Genomic DNA, 10,643 nt, shown 5'->3' on the forward strand with positions numbered 1-10,643 from the left:
CAATCGTGTCTCGTTTGACGACGAGAACGATAAAAGTAAGTAGAGAAATGCGACGTTTCATCCTTCTTCTTCTTCTTCTTCTTTTTCTTCTTCTTCTTCTTCTTCTTCTTCTTCTTCTTCCTCCTTTTCCTCTTCATCTTCATCTTTTTCTTTTCCTTTTTTCCTCCGATTGCTCTCACGAACTTTGAATTATTTATATAGGACATTTATATCGCCGTTCGAAAAATCAACGTTCTCTCAACGATAAGTTCAACGTTTCAAAGAACTTAATATCCTTTTTGCTTATTTACTTGCGAATTAACGCGACTAGATAAAGTACACATCTTGACTGTTGGCTATTACTTCTGCTTACGTCATCGTCTGCTTTTAACGATACGCATTTTCCTTCGTCCACATTGATAACCGATCTTATCGGTTTATAACCTGACACTCGCTCGAGTTTACCCTAAGCACATCCTCCCTAGACTCACCCGATCCTATCCTATTCGCGCTAATTCTCTTTCCCCTATTTTCTCTCCTTCTTTATCATACCAACGATAATGAGAAACTCTCATTGTCTTAACTCTTCCCTTCTTTCATCGCAATATCCATTGGCGATCTTCCAAGAAATGGCAAAGTTTTCTTCTATCCGAAGAATATATATTTACTACGTGGATACATACAAACATACATACACACATATATATGTATATATATATACATATGTACGTATGTACAGCGATAGACGTTTACTTACGAGGAACATCGATCGTCAAACGGAGTAAGTCTGGTCTAGCCAAAATCTTGGCTCGCTAGTTTACGATCGGTCAATTTACTTAATAGTTGGACTCACAGAAAGTGGCTACTAGCATAAGATCGTACAGGTAGTCTAAACTATACAGGACAAGGAAGGATCCAGCTAGTTAGAGCTAGCTGAAGCTACGGAGTATAAGCATCAACATCAGCATCGGCATCGGCATCGGCATCGGCATCGGCATCAGCATCAGGAGCAGTAGTCTGTAGTGGTCTATCGTTTTCACGTAATTTACGGTAGTACGGCATTAACCACAATACCCTGTCTCTGTCGTAATAGAATGGTTGGCTCCGCTCTGTGAACGGGATTGGGGATGAGAAAGAGAGAGACAGAGACACAGACAGACAGACAGAGGGACAGAGAGAGAGAGAGAGAGAGAGAGAGAAAGGGGATGGAAGGGTCGATCATCAACTTCGACATCGTCGTCGTCCTCGCCGTGTTTAGGCGTGCAGAGAGAGAGAGAGAGAGAGAGATGAGATGAGAGAGAGAACGAGAGAGAGAGAGAGAGAGAGAGAGAGAGAGAGAGAGAGAGAGAGAGAGAGAGAGTTTCGTACCGAGTTTCGTGCGGAGTTTCCTGCGTATTGCGTCGTAGTTAGAAGGATGCGGCCGAAGGCTGGGTAGAGGTGGGTGGTTGGGTGGTCACTGAGCGGGTGGTTCGAGAGGGTGGCTAGGAGCTAAATCCTCGATGGGTGGCGCGCGGATGGCATTCTGTGGTCAGTTCAGTATGTGCCTATATGCTGCCATGTGTTATCGATTCGTAGGTCGGAGCCCTGCGTCCATACTCCATGCCTACGCTCGTACCAGACGACGCTGCTCTATTCTGCCTATTCCAAGCTATGCGAGATAAATCGTTCTTCTCATTCGTCGACCAGATTCTCTCTCTCTCTCTCTCTCTCTCTCTCTCTCTCTCTCTCTCTCTCTTTCTGTTTCTCTCTCTATCTATTTTTTTCTCTCTCGTACTCAATCTCTATTTCTTATCATTTCTTTTTTTCGTTTCTTTCTCGAACCTCCAGTCGAGGTTTCTTTTCAAGCACGAGGCAGGTCAGTTTAAAAGGATATTATTTATCAATCTGTCTCTTCCTTTAAATCTATCCTCACTCGGACGATCGCATAAGGACAATTCTACAAAGTATTTATTAAGAATTCTTCGATAAAACAAATACTGTCGTCGACTCTACTCGGATTACATTTCAACTAGAGAAAAATCGATCGTAGACAACGACAACGACGACCAAACGAGACGATAGACGACGACAGACTCGAGAGACAAGCATTCAACGTATTATTCTTACGATAGAACGGGTGCGATCGGAAAATACCAAGATTGCTATAGATCTAAAAATATATATATATATATATATTTCGCGTACACACACACACACACACACACACTTTTCTCCTTCTCCTTCTCCTACTCTTTCTCTTTCTCTTCGCTAAGAATTACAATCTTTTCCAACGTATATTTGCTCGAACTGCCGTCGCCGTTTTGTCTCGAGAGAGCTAAAGCGCAATCGTAGAAAACCACCTTCGCGTAAGTTGGGAAATCGTTTAAAGCGTCGCTACACCGTGAAGATCGGAACGATAAAAGGACTCTTTATTCTTTACGCTCGAGGAGTGTGTGTGTGTGAGAGAGAGAGAGAGAGAGAGAGGAAGTTTCTCTCTCTCTTTGCTGTCCCTCTCCTCCATCCTCTCATTCTCAGGGCATCGATAAAAAGACGATGAGTCACCTTCGTCGTCGTCGTCGTGTCGTCGTCGTCGTCGTCGTCGTCGTCGTCGTCGACGTCGTCGTCGACGTAGTCGTCGTATGGTTACCTACCTCTTTCTCTCTCTTTCTTTCTCTCTCTTGCTCTTTCAGCGTTCGTGGCATAAGCACTTCACTGTATAATATAGGAAGTGCTTCTACATATATATATATGTATGTATGTATGTGTGGTAGAAGCATACATATATGCTTCTGCTGCTTCTGCTACTTCTGCTACTTCTACTGCTACTACTCCTTTAGGAATTACATAAGCCACGTGAGAGATATTCGATATAATAGGCGGAACAGACGAGATAGAGATAGATAGATAGAGAGAAAGAGAGAGAGGGGGAGAGAGAGAGAGAGAGAGAGAGAACGACGAAGTTGCTGTTGCACGCATCGACCGTGACACGCACGAGCGTTCGCGCTACTCCGATTTTAACGCGTGATAAGACTCCTCTAATTGATAAATCGCGATATATTCCATTAGGGTATGAAAGAGAGAGAGAGAGAGAGAGAGAGAGAGAGAGAGAGAGAGAGAGAGAGAGAGAGAGAGAGAGAAAGTATCCTTCTCTCTCTTTCTCCATTTCTCCCTTCACTCCCCACCCTTTCGAATTCCACGTGCTTAGTCTATCCTTCTTCCTCTTCCTTGTCGTTCGAGTTGGACGAACATGGATGAAGAAAAAAAAAAGAGAAGAAAGGAGTATTGTGTTGTTGTGTGAGTTCGTTTGTACGTGACTAGGGTACAGAGGCGCAAGACTTTAGTTAGGAAAAGAAGAGAGAGAGAGAGAAAGACAGAGGAATGGAAGGGGTTATATTGCGTGACGTCTCTCTATGTATGCGTGCGAGACTCTCTTTTAGTATTTACGGCTACACCGCGTGTCGTCCATTTTTAAATACAATAAGAGGCGCAACGGTAAGCGCACATATACACGTTGCTACAGAAAACGAGAGAGAGAGAGAGAGAGAGAGAGAGAGACAGAGAAAGACAGAGAGAGAGACAGAGAGAGAGAGAGAGAGAGAGAGAGAGAGAGAGAGAGAGAGAGAGAGAGAGAGAGAGAGACATAGCTACAGACGTACAGACGTGCGTATACGCCATACGCGTGTATACACTCACACACGATCACAAGAGCAGACACGTCTCACGCATATCCAGTACGCGTACGCGACAGCCCCAGGTTGTTAGGTAACGCTATTGCGAAACACACGCGCGGTCCATCTTCGCAAGTGTAAACATTGCCTCTGATGTTGATCGTAGAACAAAGCCGTTTCATCAATTTCGATCATTTTATATTTAACATCTTTATTTCGTTTTATTAGTATTTCTAATAATAATTGATATTTATCCAATTTTTAAGTATACCACTTATGCTATCTATATAATATAGAAATTATTTTTCAAAAGTATCTTTTATTTTCATTTATTCATCTATTTCCTTTTTTTTTTTTTTACGTGCGCACACATTCTCGTATGAATTAATTAAAGTCTGTAATCATATCATATGTATATTTGAATTGTAATTGAAAAAGTAACGATTTTGTTTAAGTCAGGTATATTATTTACGAACATATATATATATATACACACACATATCTTTTTTGGATATAATTAATTAGATGTTTTCTCCATAGAGCTAGAAAACAATTTTATCAAGATTATTTACCCTTGAAAGCTTTTCCCTTTAATTAGCAGACTTTGATTACACTCCATCGACATCTTTTTTTCACCCCTCGTTTATCGAGGTCAAGCTTTTATAATTAACGATCATGCTTAATTCATTAAAATGTCGACTTATTATTTTAGCGCATTAAGAATATCTATAAGAAGAGCGATAGTTCGACGTGATGACTCGTTGATTATTCATATAATTATTCTCTATGATGATTACGTATTATATATATATATATATATATATATATATATGTATATAACGTAACTATTAATCATCAATGATAACGTTGTACTTCTTATCGTTGTTTCTTCGAATACGATCTTGAGAAATCGTTACGACTTTCTTGGAATAGAAGTTTCTTCGTACGTTCGTTGAAATTACAATAATATTACAAAAGTGTATACGAATATATAAGGTATTCATATGATTAATCAATTTGTTTTGTCAATTGCCAAAAAGAAAAAAGAAAAAAAAAAAGAAAATATCAAAAATGTTCGACTCGAAAAAGTTATCAACGTGCGTGTTGTCGAACGATAAGATTATAAGATCGCTCTGATAAAATAATTTTAAGGACACAATTTTACACAATTTTAAGGTCATATATACATATCTTGACGCTTACGTTTTATATTTTCAAAGCGGGACGACCGTCGTTGAAGTAGGACGTCAAAGTAGGACGAAAGCGTTGATTTCTGTGCCGCTTCCGAAATCATTTTCTGCGTTTTATATTCGCGTATATGTGCGATGATAATGAGAGGAATTTCTTTTTATTATTTTTTCCTTCTCTTCTTTTTTCTTTTTCCATAAAGAGGTCTTTAACGCACGGTACGTACGCGGTAGGTTTTGTGTAAGACGCGAGAAAAGGATCGTTTTTTTAATGACGCGAAAGTGAGTCGACTCGTGTGTCGGAAGAGGAGAAGAGTATCGTCGATTTTTTACACATAATTTTCTGTGTGTGTGTGTTTTTTTTCTTTTTTATTTATTTTCTTCTTTAAAAGTTCGAGCTTAACAAAGATAAGAGGATAAAAGCGTTCGAATAGATATAATTTGCTTCAATAAGTTTATTATCGTTACAATAATGACGACGTCGACGACGATGATTTTATTAGAACATCGATAAATATGGATATAGAAATAATGGAAGACGAGAGATTATTTAGAAAATAGAATCGAGGAAATTGATTTCGGGTGATGTTAATGCCCTTAAACTTTCTTTCGAAGTATGGTAACCAATGAGAGAATTTGGACCACCAATAAGAGAGTACAGGATGATGCTGTGTGAGATGTTTCGGTGTCTCTAAATGCTGTTGCTTTTACAACCGGAGCGAGGAAGGTTAAATAGAGAAAAGAGAAAGATAGATAGGTAGGTAGAGATAGAGAGAAAGAAATAGAGAAAAACGAAGACCGAGAGATAGAGAAAAAGAGAGAGAGAGAGAGAGAGAGAAAGAGAGAGAGTGAAGGTGGTTTAATAATAGCATGGCCGCGACTGTCCTCGTCTGGCGTCTTCTCTTTCCTTACGGTTGGTTTTGTTGGTGTTGTGTTGTGTTGGCGTTGGCGTTGATGTTGGTATTGGTGGTAGAAAATACGCGTCATATTTCCCGCGTGTGGCCTCTGCGCGTAGTTACATCATTTGATGCTAAAATGGTCTTGAGACGGTGCTTGAGTACAAAAACGTGTTTCTACTAAAAAGTGCGTTATATATAGCCGCTTTACTTATAACACGAATTCCGTTATAGCGCCACATTGTCGCCCTGCTTGACATAGTGCTCGCACAAAGGCACGACGATAAAGAGGAGAGAGACAGAGAGAAAGAGAGAGATGGGTAGAACGCACGAGAAAGGGAGAGAAAGGATTCGTAAGAGTTTCTATATGGGTCCACGGAGGTTAGAGGGTTACGTCTCTGTTTACGAAGCGGTACCATTTATTTCCGGAATACCAACGACTTTGATTCATTCTCTCTTATTTTGTTTAGCCTTTCGAACAGACGTGTTGGCGGCCTATAAGCTACCAAAAGTTTTCTTATTCGATACGATATTTGTGTGTGTGTGTGTGTATTTGTGTATTTCGTAGGTTTCTCCAATTCTTGCATCTTCTCTCGTATACCAAGAGAAAACTTTATAATACTCTATCTCGATTTATACTTTCACGATTTCTAGATGATTATTATCGATATATATATATATATATATATATATATATATATATGCAATTGTGGAGATAGAGAGAATTTAACATAGCGAACGAGTGAAAGTCTTACTTCACGGATGACTCAGAAGAGTCGGAAAGGTTAAGAGAAGAAAAGAATGGGGGTAAAAAAAAATGAAAAAAGAAAGAGACCAGACGATTACCAAGTCGTTATTACCGATCGTAAAACATCGATGATAATAACGTGAATTATCGTAAATTATTGTCGACGATGTAACTAATGTTCTTGGCAAAAGAAAGAGGTCGACCGAGTGGCAAGTGTCCTCGGTATTGTGCGCCTTTTGTATCGCGATTTGAAAGAAGTCGGAGGGATATACGCTCATCTATATATATATATATATATATATATATATATACATATATATACATACATATGTATGTATATATATATATATGTATCAAGTAGATAGATAGATGCATAGAGATAGAGATACACTTGTATTTTTGCATTACATGCAGTACGCGCGTGTACTCGAATATATATACATACATACATACATTCATAAATACTTACGGTACTTTACGGTTGCGATCAATTATACGAGAATTTATGATCTCAAACATGTTTATTTAGATTGGTAGGAAGTGCAAAGAAACTCGGTGATCCTCGAGATATCTAATAATTGTTTTCATTAGATACAAAAAAAAAAAAGAAAGAAAGAAAGAAAGAAAAGAAAAAACCAATAGGAACGAAAGGAGGAAGAAGAAAAAGTAAAAGAAGAAGAAGGAGAAGAAGAAGAGGAATAAAAGGAGGAGAAGGAGAAGAAGGAGAAGGAGGAGGAGGATGTCGCATAATTATCGTGCTTTTTACGCTAGGTTACTTTTAATGCGCGTTCTCCCTATAATTATGCAGTGCGCCGGGAAACGGTTGAGACAGAGTAAGAGAAAGAGAGAGAGAGAGAGAGAGAGAGAGAGAGAGAGAGAGAGAGAGAGAGAGAGAGAGAGAGATCGGTCGAGCACCTGTTAAACGAGAGTGTCGAGAAAAAAGTTACAGGATGATAACGAACGGGTGGGAGCAGTGGCAGCGGCGGGTGGTGGTGGTGGCCTATAGGTAAAACAGGCAAAATTACGGCCAGCCAGAAGAAGAGTCGTTAAATTTAACTCCGAACAGTCTGACGTGCAACGACGTGCGAGATGGCCGGACACCTGTTTGATCTTTTCTTTCTCGATACGTGTTTTCTCTCTCTCTTTCTCTGTCTCTCTATTTCTCTCTATTTCTCTCTATTTATTTCTTTCTCTCTCTCTTTTCCTCTTTCTGTATACGCGCGTTCTTCCTCGTGCTTATAAATCAAACGTCAAGCGTTATCGTTCTTAACGTTTAACGTTTCGTTGAAGATATCTCGATTACGCGCGGAACGAAGATAGAAAAGTAATTGAGCGGTAGAAAGAGTAAAATAGTATCTAGCGAGAGAGAGAGAGAGAGAGAGAGAGAGAGAGAGAGAGAGAGAGAGAGAGAGAGAGAGAACGATCCAAAGGGAGAAAAACAAATTTCGAGAGTCGTTGTTGTTGATAGTTGTGTTGTTACTGTTGTTATCGTTGTTGTTGTTGGAGGAGGAGGAGGAGGAGGAGGAGGAGGAGGAGTACTTCACAGACCTCTCTGCCCGTTTCTATAGGGAGTAAATTGGTCGAGAATCTCTTTTCATCGAAGTTGAAATTCGACTCGTTTTCTCTTTCTTTTTCTCTTTCTCTGTTTCTCCCTCCCTTCCTCCCCCTCCCTCCTCTCTCTCACTCCCTCTCTTTCTCTCTCTTTCTGGCGAATCTTTATTGAGATCTGAGAAGGAGGATGCTTCGGAATTAATTTCACGTATCTCCCCGACATTGTAGGCCGCAATGGCCGGAACTCGATGAATCGTAAAACCATATACTATATCGCCCCCTTGGTTATATATTATTCACGCCCTCGATTCGATGATATCGTCGAATCGGCGCCGCTCTAATTTTTTTCGTCGTTTCATTCGAGCCAGACAGGAAGCTTAAAAAATCCTCACCGGTGATTTTCAGGTATTTTATTTCTACCGGACGCGTTCTCTCTCTCTCTCTCTCTCTCTCTCTCTCTCTCTCTCTATCTCTATCTATCTATCTATCTATCTATCTATCTATCTTTATCTCTTCTTTTCATCTTTCTTTCTCTTTAACCTCCCTTTCCCTATATCTCCCTTCTACTCGTTCCGTCCTCCTACTATTACCATCTCTTTCCTCATCTCTCTCTCTCTCTCTCTCTCTCTCTCTCTCTCTCTCTCCCTCTCTCTCTTCCTCTCTCTCATTCCGCTCTCCCTTCTCCGCTTCCACTCGGCATACGGCGAGCGGGATACTGGATTAACAATGCATTAATTACGTTCCGTGGTACAATGCGAGGGTTGAATTTTCGAATTATACGCTAGCAGATTACTCGGATAAAATTCAGCCGTATGCGGGAATTTGCATACCATAATGATGGAATACCGCGGGACGTCGTTCTTTCTCCGCTCCACCCTTCTCCTCTCTCTTGCTCTTTTACTCACTCGCTAAACTCGCTCACTTTCTCTCTCTCTCTCCCTCCTCTCTCTCTTTCTCTCTTAATCTTCGGTATACTCCATAATAGAAGATATGCCTTGGAAAACAGGAGCATTTAGAGCTTGAATTTTAGTTTAGAGCTTAGATTTTTTTATGCATGATCATCGACGGATAAAATCGTGTATTCAACGAATTATCTCGTTCGTCAAAATATCCTCTTTATTTTTTGGTTCGTTTTGTTTTTCTTTGTTGCATTTCTTTCCTCTTCCTCTTTTCTTTTTTTTTTTTCTTTGCATCGGCAGTCTTAATGTCGTGCACCGATGCATCAGATTTTACAATTAGACATCGACCGAGAATATCCTACGCGTTCGAAGCTCTCTCCGGTACGTTAAAATCTCTTCTCGTTTCTCTCTCCATCTCCCTCCCTCTCTCTCTCTCTCTTTCTCTCTCTTTCTCTCTCTCCTCCCACTCCCCTTTTCTCTCTCGTCGATCGAAAAGTAACAGGAAGTCGTTATCCACGCTATCGCGTGTAATTAAAGTACATTTACGTTACCAATTATGCGCGCTCGAAACGAGACGGGGTTTTATCTCGCGTTTAATTGGCGCGTCCTTGATATGGCTTTGCGATTTTGTTTTGTTTTGGGTTTTGTTTTTGGTTTTGTTTCTCTCTCTCTCTCTCTCTCTCTCTCTTTCTCTCTCTCTCTCTTTTTCTCTCTCTTTTCCTTGCCCCTTCCTCTTTTTATCTTTTTCATTTTATTTTATTTTTTCTGTTAATTTTGTCTCATTTATTTTTATATCGTACCGTTTTGTTTTGCTTTGTTTCGTGATTTATTCTGATTTAATGAGAAACAACTTTTGTCAAATCAGAAATTTATTGTGCGTGAATCCGACACGTGAAAGACGACGAATTTATTTATTCGTGAATTGTGTTATAGAGAGATTTTCTTACTTTTCATATACACATATATGTATGTGTGTATATGTATATATAATAAATATATTAGATACATATTTTTCATGTTGCCTTATCAAAAAGTTCCTTTAGATGGAAATTTTGCGCGACGTATAGGAAAGTTTTTCTTCGAAATAGAAAGACCGAGCGAGCGCGTTCATACGTCGAAACGTAAACGAAAACGAAAATAAAAACAAAAACAAAAACGAAAACGAAAAGAAACAAAACTGGAAATATCTACTTTTTCTTCGCAATCTTGATAGGTTCTTCCTCGATAGCGTTATTCGCTCGACGGAAAAGAGCGAGAGGAAGAAGACTAAGTAAGTAAGTAAGTAAGTAAGTAAGTAAGTAAGTAAGTAAGTAAGTAAGTAAGTAAGTAAGTAAGTAAGTAAGAATTCGAAAGAGGGATATCGTTAGGAAGGCACGTAGATCTATCTCTATCTCCCCCTTGGACTTACCTTCGGATTATTTCGCCGTTTTAAGAGTTCGCCTTGCTCTTCGAATTGTTCTCGAGATGATGGGCCGCGATACGCGCTGAAGTATATCGCGATGCAAAGATGATGAAGAAAAAGTGAAAGAATTGGTTGAAGAGAGAGAGAGAGAGAAAGAGAGAGAGAGAGAGAAAGAGAGAGAGAGAGAGGGCGGACAACTCAACGAAAGAAGAAGAATCGATATCGTCGAGCTACGTTCCAAGTACCTTCGCTGTTCTCTCGATCATCTCTTTCTCGCGAAAAAGAAGAGCGAGAGAGAGAGAGAGAGAGAGAGAGAGAGAGAGAGAGAGAGAGA

General features: G+C 39.8%; 1 protein-coding gene across 22 annotated transcripts in view; it reads left to right on the plus strand.

Moving 5' to 3' along the window:
- The window catches only part of LOC122631257 (mediator of RNA polymerase II transcription subunit 15-like), a 379,865-nt gene that overhangs the window by 41,769 nt on the left and 327,453 nt on the right, over positions 1-10,643 (plus strand). The gene's annotated exons all lie outside the window — the stretch shown is intronic.

This window comes from Vespula pensylvanica, chromosome 1 (genome assembly GCF_014466175.1).
Source record: "Vespula pensylvanica isolate Volc-1 chromosome 1, ASM1446617v1, whole genome shotgun sequence".
Taxonomy (NCBI): domain Eukaryota; kingdom Metazoa; phylum Arthropoda; class Insecta; order Hymenoptera; family Vespidae; genus Vespula; species Vespula pensylvanica.